At 34.7% G+C, this 13338-nt stretch overlaps 1 protein-coding gene and 1 non-coding gene across 2 annotated transcripts in view; both read right to left on the bottom strand.

Moving 5' to 3' along the window:
- The window catches only part of LOC108770164 (homeobox protein aristaless), a 145824-nt gene that overhangs the window by 106850 nt on the left and 25636 nt on the right, over positions 1 to 13338 (bottom strand). The gene's annotated exons all lie outside the window — the stretch shown is intronic.
- Positions 1311 to 1383, bottom strand: TRNAS-GGA (transfer RNA serine (anticodon GGA)). The gene has a single exon. It is a non-coding gene; the product is annotated as a tRNA-Ser (tRNA).

The raw sequence follows: 13338 nt of genomic DNA, 5'->3' as shown, positions 1-13338 counted from the left end.
ATTGTAATTTATTATTTGATTATTATTGTGGTTATTTTTATTACTAAATCAATATTATTCAGTATTATTTCATGGAGTCTTATTCATGCATCAGTCTGTGCATCCCAAGTCCCGTTGGGTCAAGCAACGTTTATAATCCGCTGCTATATCCCGATCCGTATACTCAGGAAACTGCTAACGTATAAACACATAATTTGAAGTTACACGGGATATCGATTCCTGCATACATCCCGTACGTCGTTCGATCTGCGCGCATATAATAACAAATTTCTCAAAACAGGTTTCGAACTTTCGCAAACGTGTACGAAACTCTTAAGGCGCCAAATAACCGTTTAAATATGATAATGTACTCTCCTCCGCTGACGGAGAACATAAGAGGGTGATCTGTAAAATATAAAATACGACGTGATATATTTATTCAAATGCGTTTTAGATGCATATGCATTTATGCAAATTCGCGGATGGATTTACGTGCTTGTTTATTCATTTTGAGTTGTTGCACATACCGTTTGAACATTCGTTTCGATGTTAGCCATACCATCACATTACTTGTCTTATGCGGTAATAAGAAACTTTGTATTACAGTAAATTGTATACTTAGAATAAATCAGGAACTAAAATAATCGAATGAAAAGTAATATCGTCTCTTTTTAGCTAACATACCTATCATAAAAGTTAGTATACACAGGAAATTGTACATACGAATAAATTGTCAGAAACTGATATTCTGATAAAAAGCTGTACTTTCTCTTTCTAATTAACATATATATATAATTTTACAAATCTTCCTACAAATACGAATCTCTTCTAATCACTCAATTTTTGTAGACAAAATATTTTTTGAAAAATTCTTTAAGTGACATTTAAATTATCATTTTTTTGTTATAATTTCTTTTAAGTTAGAAAATTTAAGTTCTTATATAATATATTATAGGACCGTGTATGTAATAACACAAAAACTATAGAAATCAAAGCCTTAAACGGTCTAGCTGGATCTTAATACTTGTATGATTCTTATGTGAATTTATACTCGCGTAAAGTAGCCACGATAGTGTCGCTACGCGTAGCTTAGCGCCGAGACACTACCAGTATCTCCAAATACTACGTGTGTAGGCCCCAGAAACGCGCGCCGAAATGATTTTTCGGTCTTGAAACGCTAACTCTATTAAACTACCGCAGTAGTATCACGAGTTAAATTGACTAGCAATTTAATAGATTTTTGATGCTTATTCGCATTTTCGAAACGATCTCAATAATTTTGAATGACATATTAAAATCTGTAAATAATTAATTCTTATTGCGAAAAATATTACCTCGGCCGGGAGTCGAACCCGGATCTCTTGCATTCCGGGCGAGCGTCCTAAGCCCTTAGACTACCGAGGCCTTAGTAATATTTTTCGCAATAATTGGCATATGAAGGAACAACGTCTCTTTAGGTGACGTAAATAAACAATATAATATATTATAGGACCGTATATTTATGTAATAACACAAACTAGAAATCAAAGTCTTAAACGGTCTAGCTGGATCTTAATGCTTGTATTATTCTTATGTGAATTTATATACTACGTGTGTAGCCCTTAGAAACGAAATGATTTTTCAATCTTGAGACGCTAACTCTATTAAACTACCGCAGTAATATCACGAGTTAAATTGACTAGCAATTTAACAAATTTTTTATGCTTATTTGCATCCTCGAAACGATCTTAATAATGTTGAATGAGATATTAAAATCTGTAAATAAAATTAATTCTTATTGCGAAAAATATTATTTCGGCCGGGATAATATTATATTTTTGTTTGTTGTTCCAAATCAATATTCAGAAATTTTTAACGAAACATCCAGTGAGATGATATCAATCATCAATTTCAAACTTAAACATTAAACATTTCGACAGTAATATAGAGCAAACATTATGCTCGGTATACATAGTGAATGATTTACGAGACTGTTCGCAAGATTGCGGAGGCGTTCTGGTAAGGTCGCAAATTTGGTCCCCTGGCTGGCTAATGATGGCTGAGGACGCACGACGAAGAAACCGGGACCGGAAACCGCGGCCAACTAATTTTACGATATAAAAAGAAGGCCGGAGTTAGTCTGCCCAACGTAGACAAAGAACAGCCGACCTGTCATCCGCCACTAATCTAATGTTCCTCGGTGTGAGTGCGAACTCATTGAAGAGTGTCGAGGAGAGACGAGAGAATCGGTTCTGGTCTTGCATTCGACGGTCTGAAAAAGTTTTGACATTTTATATTGTCGATCAAACATAAATGAACGTATTTTACTATAAAAATACTATCTTGCAATTATTTTCATATCATTCAAGTCTCAAGGCTTTATGTATTTAGAAAGTATTAATGCTGAATCAAACGGAACGTTCCTTTTACAAAAAGTAAATTGTACTTTCTCTATGACAAAGATTACTCTTTCGCTTAACGACAATTTAACAAACTAGACACTGCGTGCATAATGCCATTATTATCTGTCTAGTTTTTCTTAAACAATTCATTTTTCTTAAATGTTCTTATTTTCGTATAATATCTCTCGTTTTATTTTATTATTCGACATACACCTGTTTTTGCCAGGCAATGATTAACTTCAATTTCGGTTCAACTTACTCTTTATCTTTTTCTAATTTTTAGAAGTACAAGAAAAAGATGAGGAATTAGTTGAACCGAGATTAAAATGAAACTTCATTGATAGAAACGGATAATAGTCGCCACACAGCGATTGTACTTTGCACCAGGGTGTTCTATTACGTACCGACGCGAAGGCGCAGGAAGAGGACGCGAGAAGCGGGGATAGCGAGCTTTTATTTTTTTTTCATCTCTCCGCATCGCTCTCCGACCGTAGTCGCAAAGTTGGCGCAAAAAACAGGCAGTTACCTAATGAGCGGCAATTGAGTGGCGACCAATTACAGGAGGGGCCGGACCAACGCATAAGATGCAACCGTCCAATGAGCACTGTTCAGCATCTCTGCCTTTTCAGCGTCTCCTTCTCTTCCCGACTGCCGTGCAACTTCTCTCGCAGTGCGAAGGGAGAGGAAATCTAGAGGAAGGGAAAGAAGCGCGTGTCGTTTTTTCGTCTCGTTCGCTGGACATGGCATTAGAACAAAAGCGGTACCGGAAATTGCCGATTCTCCAAATAGAATGTAAAGGTCGAGTGGGACACAAAAATATCGGAGAGATAGATATAATTTTTACGTGCCTAGCGACGATAGATATCGAAGTTTTTAAAAAACTTTTAACCTAATTTACGAGACAATTTAGTTTTAAAGTTAACAAAAAAACGTTTAAGAATTTAAGCACGACCACATTAAAAAAAAAAAAACAAGATAAAAGAAAAGACAAAATAGAAGAAAGAAGTTCGAGACATGGAAAGATACAGTGATAGTGATTTTTATTTTCTTCAGGAAAATGTACAAATTTCTTGTTTACATTATTTCATCTATTATCGTTATAATATTTTTATGTCGTTAAATTTCATGAGAAACGCAGTTCATGTATCGCTATCTCAACTTTATAGTTAACAATATTTTCTCTTTAATGTTTATAATTTACATTTATGTTTAAAATCGTATATCATTTTGCTTCGATCTCAATTTAATAATCACCAACTGGATCTCAATATCGTACAACCGATCATAGTTTTTTTATATATCTATAGATTTATTCTTGATTGCTTGTCCAAGCGGATAATAATCATAATCCAATAACGAGACAACCGTTGATTGCCTTTTTTCGTGCATTATAATGTAACCGAGCGCCTTGTAAACCAACGATAACCTTTATCGCGTCTACTAACCGAGGGGGAAACTCGTAAAGTCAGGGTAATACTTTATTCAGATCTATTTATTACTAGTAGTACAGAAAGGGTGATTTTAACACGAGCAATTATATTTGATGCATAACTTTGAAAAATAACGATGAATGCGCGATAACGTATGACAGTAACTTCGTTGTCAAATTTCAAAATATGTATTTAGGATGGTTTATCTTCTGCAATTTTACGGAAACGTATTTTTATATTTCTTTAAATTAGGTTACCGCTCACACGTGCGAGCGTCGTATTGAAAATTATTAATTTTTTTGCGTGGCAAGGGGGAAACTTTTGGACGGAAAAAATTATCGTTACATAAACGACTTTATCCACTTTATAGCGGCCATAATATATATTCGTGAGTCGAGAATCTGACTCGTTCAGCGACGGAGTAAGCCGGTTCGAAAAAAAGATTGGGCCACCGAGAAAAGTCGAGTCACTAATGGCGTTAATTCTTTAACGCGTAATAGCTTGATAGGCGTCTCCGATATCTCGTTTCGACGGTGCACGGAACGGGGAGGTGAGAAGGGACGGGCTAGGTCACGAAAACCATCAACTGACCATTGTCCTCCAAGCGTTCCTTCGTGAACGCCATTGTGGCGCTCGCGGACCCGGCAAAAACTACCGTCGAGCTGCCAACGCGTCTCATTTTGTTAACGTCTCTATTTTTAAGCCGATCGCCGAAACGCTTCAGTAACGATATAACCGAATGAAAGCCATGTGAACTCAATAATGTCCGGTCGATCCGCGTCGAATTCGTATTATACAGAGAATATCGTAAAACACGGACGCGCCGTTTTACGGGGCATGTTTCGCAGAGTGGTCCACGGAAATGCGGTATAATCTCAGAATCTGACCTCTCTCTTGAGGCAAGTCGAGACGTAAAAAAAAAAAAAAAACAGAAAAAAGGCACGGAGCGATTACGCCGATGAAATAAAATTGCTATACAATACCTACAAAGATATAGGCGGCATAACTTCTAACAATTGAATGTCTTTTAATTAAAATCCATTTTTGCGGAATCATGTAGAGTTCGCGGTTGTAAGTGGATATAAAACGATATTTAATGAAATACAAACATTTGATTTTATTGCTAGGACGGCGAATCGCGTATCGCGCAGCAATAATACCGATAGTTAAATTTGTATTCATCGCCAATCGTAATGCCGCCAGTTCGCTTCATTTGTAACGAAAAGAAATTGTGTTTTTCTCTCTCTCTCTCCCTCTTTCGCTTTCTCTTTACCGTAAATTCTTAGTCTTTAATTAAAGAACCTGCACGTCAAACGCGTACGCTTGACCGCGCGCGTCGCGACTAAAAATCGTAATTTACGCCTCGGGACGTATGCGGATGCCGCAATTACGGCATCGCACATTGACGATTTTATTGACTGCGCAACGTCGAGTGGTACTAACAAAGTAAGCATGCAATGCGTCGTGCTCGCATCGTGTCCGCGCATTATTTCCGTGTATTTATGTGTGCGTGCGCTCACGGCCGCGACGACCATTAGACGAGAGGTAATAATGTTTAATTGCATTTTACGACATCCCCGTTTTGCTGTTAATTGTAATTGCCGGCCGTCGAACATGGCGGTGCCGCGCCGGTTTAGCATACATAGTATTACCGTTTACGATAAGACGGTCCTCCACGCTTGCGGCTGATACAGCGCAAACGTAAATCGCCTGTCGCGCTTCTTTCTTCTTGCGATATTCAACATTCGCAATACAGATTTGAGTAATTAGCTCGGTACCGCGCTCGACGCGTTGCTGATCGTCAACCAAACGAGCCTCGCAATTCATAAGTTGTCAATTAGAAATGGGAAGATAGGGCGATGCAAGATTTGTACATCAATGTAGAAAAGGAAACGATAAACGTAATAACATAAAAAATTGAATTGTATTAAATAGATACTATAAATTGAGAAACATTACGGGTAGAATTCTGATCTAATTGTAAGCAAAATATTCATTCATTTTTAAAGAATTTACATGGAAAGAACAATTTTACTGAAATATCTAAAAATTAGTTGTAGACGCAGATCTAAAAATAATTTTTAAATATCATCAAAATAATTACGTAGGAATTTCAAGCATGAAGAGCAATACTGCAAAATATTTTAATATTCTAGCAATCAGTTTGAGTGTTCTACATAATTTTATTGATGACAAAACAAGGTATTTTTTGTATCTAGCTAAATTTTCAACAAAATCATTTTTTCTGTGTACATATAGTTAATAATTAACAAAAAATTTCATTTATATTTATCAAAGAACTATTTTTTAAAAATCTAATAAAACTTTGTATTTGATATGTCATTGTCGCATTCGGTGAATATACGAATTTTACAAATTTTATCTCTCCTAATTTGTAATATTTAATTACCATGTTTGCATTACTGTTGGCTCAAAGGAAAATACTAGCTCTATAAGCTGGAAAAGCGATCTCGAACATGTCCACGAAGGATATTGCCGAACTCGTAAACGTCGACGTTTACGACGTCTCGTGCAAATTTTGCGGTGTCTCGTGAGATTTTGCTCTAATCAAGTCGCGCCGTTATAAATTGGCCGCAAGGGTAATTTTACTACGCGGCGGATAGATCTTTTTTAAGGATCGGTTGCTATCACCAATCGTTAAATGCTAACTAGACGTTTTATCTCACGTATCGGGAAACCAGACGACGATAATTTTAATAGAGCCGCATCGCTGTAAATTAATTCACGCAGCTCGAAATTAAAACTATGAAGTAGAACGATGACAGTACATTCGAAAGTTTCAATCGGACGCCGATCTCTATAGCATCAGTTGCTATAATAATTATATCCTTTTTTTTCTCTCTTCTAGATATGGAAAAATTTATTTCCTGGTTATTTTGTATTATTTTCATGCATTCACTATTGCATATTATTTTATATCAATAGGAAAATAATATTTTACATATTTATTCGCTTATATTTCTGTCGTAAAGTATTGTTTAATAAAAAGTATATAAATTATTGTTTTATTGTAATTTTAACGTTTTATTATGCTCTTAAGTATTTTGTATCACGAATCGTTTATTATGTTTATCTGTTATAATTTGTTCGATAACCGTTGACTGTTTCTTGCTCATAATTTCGATATTTTCTGGAAAAAGCTCGTGCAATTCACGTTGCGCTTCAACCGTTCGATTAAATTGGCAAGCTTCAAGTTTCGCGGCTCGTTATTACGAATTAGTCACAGCGACTAATTTTCCCCGCTTGCAATAGTCAGATCTCTCAATGGACGCGTATAATAAGTTGTAATATTTACGGATCAACGAGAATCGGGAAAGCGTGAAATACAATATCGTGTTAACCTAACCTTGGCATATCAAATGCACCTTTATTCTCAAGAAAGTGAGCATGATTGAATTAAAGAATACTTTGAAACACGATATATTTAAATACCGTAAATTCCCTTTGCATATTCTAATATTATCTGAAAAAATTTTTGGAATAAAATAAGTATTATTATATTTTATGAGATCAACTATACAAATTGGAACATTAATTCGAATATTCTTTTTAATGATATTAATTTATTAACATTTTTATATTCTGCTATCAGATACAGCCACGCAATGAATATAAAAATTTAATTATCGTTTTAAATTATAAACATTCAAAGAAAAGACATAAATAATGCATATATGTAGTATATAAGTAAGATACGTTTGTGAGCGAATAATGTGTTAAAGTTGTAGCTAAAAGCTAAATAATAAGTCAATAAACCGTTAACCGTTAACAACGTGTTTATAGAACACTACTTTTTAGACGAGATTGTATTGCAACCGACATAAAGAACTCTCTAGACAAAGCACCGGCGATATACAGCCGTAGCTTGACACTTATTAGATTGTTGAAGGTACTAGAGCGAGACGCACGCTCTGGGTATGAAAATGCACAGTCATACGCGTGAAGTTCATGGAATTTCTTGGTTACAAATCGTTATAGGTTTAGAAGATAACTGTTTGATAATTCAGATTATACAACAGTTAAATAAGAAAGTAATATTTCTTTATTTGTTCTTCACTCCATATTGGTGTCAATTTTGAAAATTTTCTCATTAAAACCATCATTTATCACATTTCGTTTATTATACTAAAATGTTTTGGCATTTAAGCGGAAATTAATTCAGAATATTTTAGATAAAATAAATTATGTATATTTTTTTATAATCATAGACTTTCAAATTTTTTGTAGTTATTTTATAAAGAGAAGCAGTTTATTGTTTTTTATGGAATATTTTTTTATATAATCATTCTTATTTATATTATAACATAAGTTATTTAATTATTGTTATCCACTTGATAACGAGATAAATATTATAAAAGTATTTAATTCATTGACAGAGAAAATGTACAGATAATATACTAACAGAAATAGAACTATACGTTAATAATTCAAAATAATCATATTTACGATAGTCGCTTGAAATTAGATAGTGAGAAAATAGATAGTGACATAACGGCTTACAAAAAGTATTCAGTTCATTAAATAGAAAATGTAAAGATAATATACCACAAAAATAGAACTACAATTTAATAATTCAAAACAATTATATTTACGATAATCGCTTAAAATTTAAATTGCACTTTCATAACAGAATAAAATCACGATTCAATACAGGTTATTTTACATATATTAATTTATCTTATGCTCTTACTTTATATTCAATATGTATTGATAAGATGATGTAAACGTACGAAATGATTTTCGTTGATACAAAAATGCAAGATAAAGTATTTGCGAAGAATTCCAATTGCAGGAGTGTCTCCTGTCATTCCTGAAGGCGGTGTTTTCTGCTCTTAAGCTACAATGGCATCGCGCGCGAGCGATCGCGATTGGATAAACGGGTTTCGCGCAAAAATCGCGAGCGGATTGTTAGCGCTTACGCCAGTGCGTTCGCCGATAAGACCGCGCGATGCGTGCTAATTACGATTACGTTGCGTTTATATTATCGGGTCTGATTAAAACATTTCATTAAAACTTCCACGGAAACGTTTTCCTCCTGCCAACAAATTGCCCGTCGTTAGAGCGCCCGGCCAATTCGCCACGGCTCTCACCGTAATTACTTCGTTAGTGCGCCATTTTTACGTCTCTCCTCGGACCGGGATGGACCACGATCTGAATTGCAAAATCGCACTTGCGTCCCTCGAATTCGCGCAACATACGGTACGCGCTGACGTGCGCGTAAGGATTTTTTTTTTACAACGTAATAACACGTGCAGCATCGAGATTTTATTGCGTCCACGGGATTCCGGAGCATTCTCGAGACGATACTTGTGCTTATCCCGAAACGAGATTGCACACTCGGCTTAAGATGCTTATAATACTCCCATATGAAGAGTTCGGAATCTATTTGTATGCAAGCTATCTTAAAGTAGTCGGATGATGATATTAAAAGCGGTACGAGATATAAAAGAAAATAATGTCTTTTTCGGAAGCAAATGATTTGATGAAATTTAGCTTTGTTGTCTCATTCTTTTATTAAATGTAGCTTAAACGCATCAACATAACTTAAACAAGCAATAGTATTTTTCTCTTTCATGGATCGAATACTCATCTCTTTGTATAATTTACTACAAATTTTTTCATACACTACAATTTTTCCTTGAAGTGAATTTTACTCCAAAAGAGTGAAAATTCTGACATTCTTCAAGAATGGTATAGAATATTTACTTTTTAAGAGTGATATTTCACTTTTATATAATACTATTTCACTTTTGGAATAAGATAATCTTTAAAGACTTCATAGAGTAGATATATATTTTTCTTCATCAAATACATACAATACCACTCATCTTTGCACATATTTCTCGTACACTTATTCGTAAAAAAAAAAATAACAATTTCTGGAATAAAAGGTTACAAAGCAAATAATCAGAGATATCCTTTTCGTAAATCTCAAACGCTGAAAGAGACGATCGCGCAAAAGCCTTTCGCGTCCGTTCGAACATTCGAGATTGGCTACGCCAGTGAGATTGCGTGCCGGCGAGCTCGTGGAAGCGAGTACGCCACTGTGATATATGCTAATTGCAATTACACCGCGTGTACGCTATCAGGCCGGTGCTCGGTGCTCCGCGTGACGAGCCACGGAGTTGCGCCAACTTTGCGCTAACTTACTAAACTCAAATTTAACTGGATCTCATTTGCCTCCACTTGTTCGAGCCGCAACGGCTGTACCTAGTCAGGCAGGTAGTTCCACCTGGAATTGAATTATACCGCCGTTCCGAGACAGCTCGCGCGGATGCACGCGCACGTATACGCGCGACCGTGAACGTTTACGTATCCTTGTGCGTGTGTATGCGCGCCGCGTACTGTATATCTTCGCGTGCCAGACTACGCGAAATCGGGGAAAGCGTTTGTTGAAAGAAACAAATTACCGGCGCGAGTTCTAAAATGATATTTTACGAAGGGAGAGAAAAGATATTGCGCGCCGCTGTCCGCCGACAGCGGTGTGTACGAGAGGATTATTAATCTACGCGAATGCTAACATTTCAATGTGGAAGTTCAAAAAAAAATACCCTCGCGATCATTACCCGAAGAATAATTAGCGTTACGTGCATGTGTTTTAGATAATTCTTTAGATATTGTTTTACAATTAGATACTGTCTTAAATACTCCACCGGTTAACCATTCTCTGCTAACGTAGAGTTAAGAGGAGTAAATATTCCGAGATAAAGTTGCTTGTTACATGATAGGAAACAATAATCGTTATCACAACATTCGCGTACAATCAGCTTTAATTATGTCTACATAAATTCAAAGGCCGTTTAACTTTATTAAAATGTCTATTATTCATGTCCATTATGCAACCGATTAAATTAGCCACGTGGGTGGCGCGCGAAAAATGCGTTATATAGTCATTGATTGCGACGATCGTCCAAAAAAATTGTGATCAGATTTCCGAGCGTAACTTTCAGGGATCCACAAAATTGCACGGCATAACGTCAAATTAAAACGTGATTCTTGGATGAAGACGTGATTAATTAGTACGAATGCATCGTTTTTTTGCAATGGTTCGCGTGCAGCAAACTTTTATAATAATATTCTTAATTACGAACGACGGTACGATTAAATTTATTCACTCGACGGAATTATTTCTGCTGCGGTTATCGCATACTTCATCGACATTTTGCGTTACTACGCACGTTCGTGCCAGTCGCGCATTAAGAAAACATACAATAATCAGACTTATACCGAGCAACATCATATCTATATAAAACATAATAAAAATAATTGCTATAAACTATAATAGTATGTCTGCATTAAGAAGACAAAGTTGCTCAGTGATTCTTTAATAGGATTGATTCTTGTCATTTTAGTTCTTTGCTGGATCTAAATGTATAAATCAATTGTAATAATAAAGAATCACCAAGCAGCTTTGCCTTCTGAACGCAGTTATTTAGGATTTCTTCAAATCGCCCGGAATTCTTTTAGATAAATCAAATAAATAAGAAAAGGACCAATCTGTATCTTCGTAGCTACATAATAATATTTTTATATACAAGTTCTAAATTTTTTTCTTACATCTTTAAGATTATATGCTGCTTATTGTCGGATTTTAAACGCAATCATAAACTGAAACTGAAATGATAACATCACAATTAAATTGATTATCGACTTGATAATGATCTTTCAGATAAACATTTAAGATTATATCATAAAGCGTACTTGTATATATATCTTTATTTATTTTATATTTAAATTTGTCAAGAATACACAAGTGTTTATGGAATCACTCGTGTATAAAATATTTTTATGGAACGTTTAATTGAAACGACTTCTTTGACTAGTTAACTTTTTCTCATAACAGAAAGTTTTAACATAAGAATATATTCTGCATTATGCACAATTATCTGTATTATCTTCCGGGTATGTCTGATAAAAAAAAATAATAAAGTGACCAGAAGGTCTATTATGTAAAATTAGTCACGCGTTTTAACGTTACAAAGACAATGGCACTCGCCTGAGGCACATTTTTGAGTGGAAGGAATTCGTCATGGAATTAGGCTACTATCGACCAGAAATAACTCTCCATCCCGTTTTGTTGCCGTTTTACACAGTTCCATTTAACGGACGGATAGGTTTTAGTGCACTACGCCGGTCGCTGCATCTAGTCATTACCGCAGACAATTAGACACGATGACGAGCGGCCGTTATTCTTTTTTCCATTCTTTTAATAAAGGCAGTACAGTTTCATAACCTTGCAGGCAACGTGACGACGGGGCGATAACGCGCGTTGACTTTACCGTTACGAAAACCGAAATTGATTTTTACAAATGGATTTTTACAAATGGCACTATTTATTTGCGAAACTCTGCTGGAGATAGGCAAAACGATAAATGGCAAAGGAAAACGCGTTATTTTAATTTTGCGAATAATTTGTTATAATCGAAATCGCGAATAAATTCTTCCCGTTTCAGATAAATGCGCTGCGGTCACTCGTTGGACTTATGCTAATGCGAGGGGAATTGATAATGGACGAACAACGTCTAACGAGACGCGTCAGTGTATCTTATTTCGTCCAACACTCACGAAAGGGACTTTCGAAATCATCTCGTTCGCGTGTAAAGGAGAATATGTCGTTTTTAAAAGGTACATCTATTTGATTAAAATTGATACTTCATTGATTTTTATATTTGTAGTGCAGTTACATTTATTAACTACACTAAATTTTTACCTCATTTCATTAGCTTCTATTAATCTCGTGCACTCGAAAAATTCTATCATGATTGTTATGATAGTTTTTGTCATTGTAATGTCCTTTTATTGCCAAAAACAGACGTGGAAACGAGATATTGCGACGTAAATAAAGACAAAAGATTCATTAAAAATTATTTTTTCTATAAGAAAATTTAATTCTTTTAAAAACTTGGAAAATTATTGGCATAATATTTATTTTTAAATAATCGAAACTATTGAAGTAAGAAAGTTTCGCTTAAGTGATCAAGAAATCAAGGTTTTATTAATCAGCTGTTTCAATGTACATTTCTTTCACTTTTATTGATCGCAGGAATGACGTTTACATTTCTTACTCATGAGAAAAGTTTCACGTATAGTGACATACAAAATACATTAATTATCCTATTGACAAAAAAAATCTGACCAAGTCATAAACTAAGTTATAGATGTCTTTATATTGTACTAAAAGATATGTCAAAATCGATTGGCATTTCCAATTAAATCTTACAATGGAAATGCGAATTTTACGAATATTTGATTAATTGACTGTAGATACAATTCATTGGTCGTACTTATAACTAATCATAAATTGATATTCTACGTTGGCAAGGTGATGTGGCTTTTGTTACGGTTTTCAGAAATACGAACAAGAAAAATTAATAACGTGTGTGTATACGAGATTAAAAAGAAATTATTTTATAATATCTCATAAGAATTCAATCAACATTAAAGACATTTTATCAATATATATATATATATATATATGAAATAAATTAATTAATTTCAAAATAATCCATATATCCTTCTTTGCACAT

This window comes from Trachymyrmex cornetzi, unplaced genomic scaffold, assembly GCF_001594075.2.
Source record: "Trachymyrmex cornetzi isolate Tcor2-1 unplaced genomic scaffold, Tcor1.1 scaffold99, whole genome shotgun sequence".
NCBI classification, from domain to species: Eukaryota; Metazoa; Arthropoda; class Insecta; order Hymenoptera; family Formicidae; genus Trachymyrmex; species Trachymyrmex cornetzi.
Note: the sequence above shows the minus strand (reverse complement) of the source record. Positions and strands in the feature narration are given on the sequence as shown.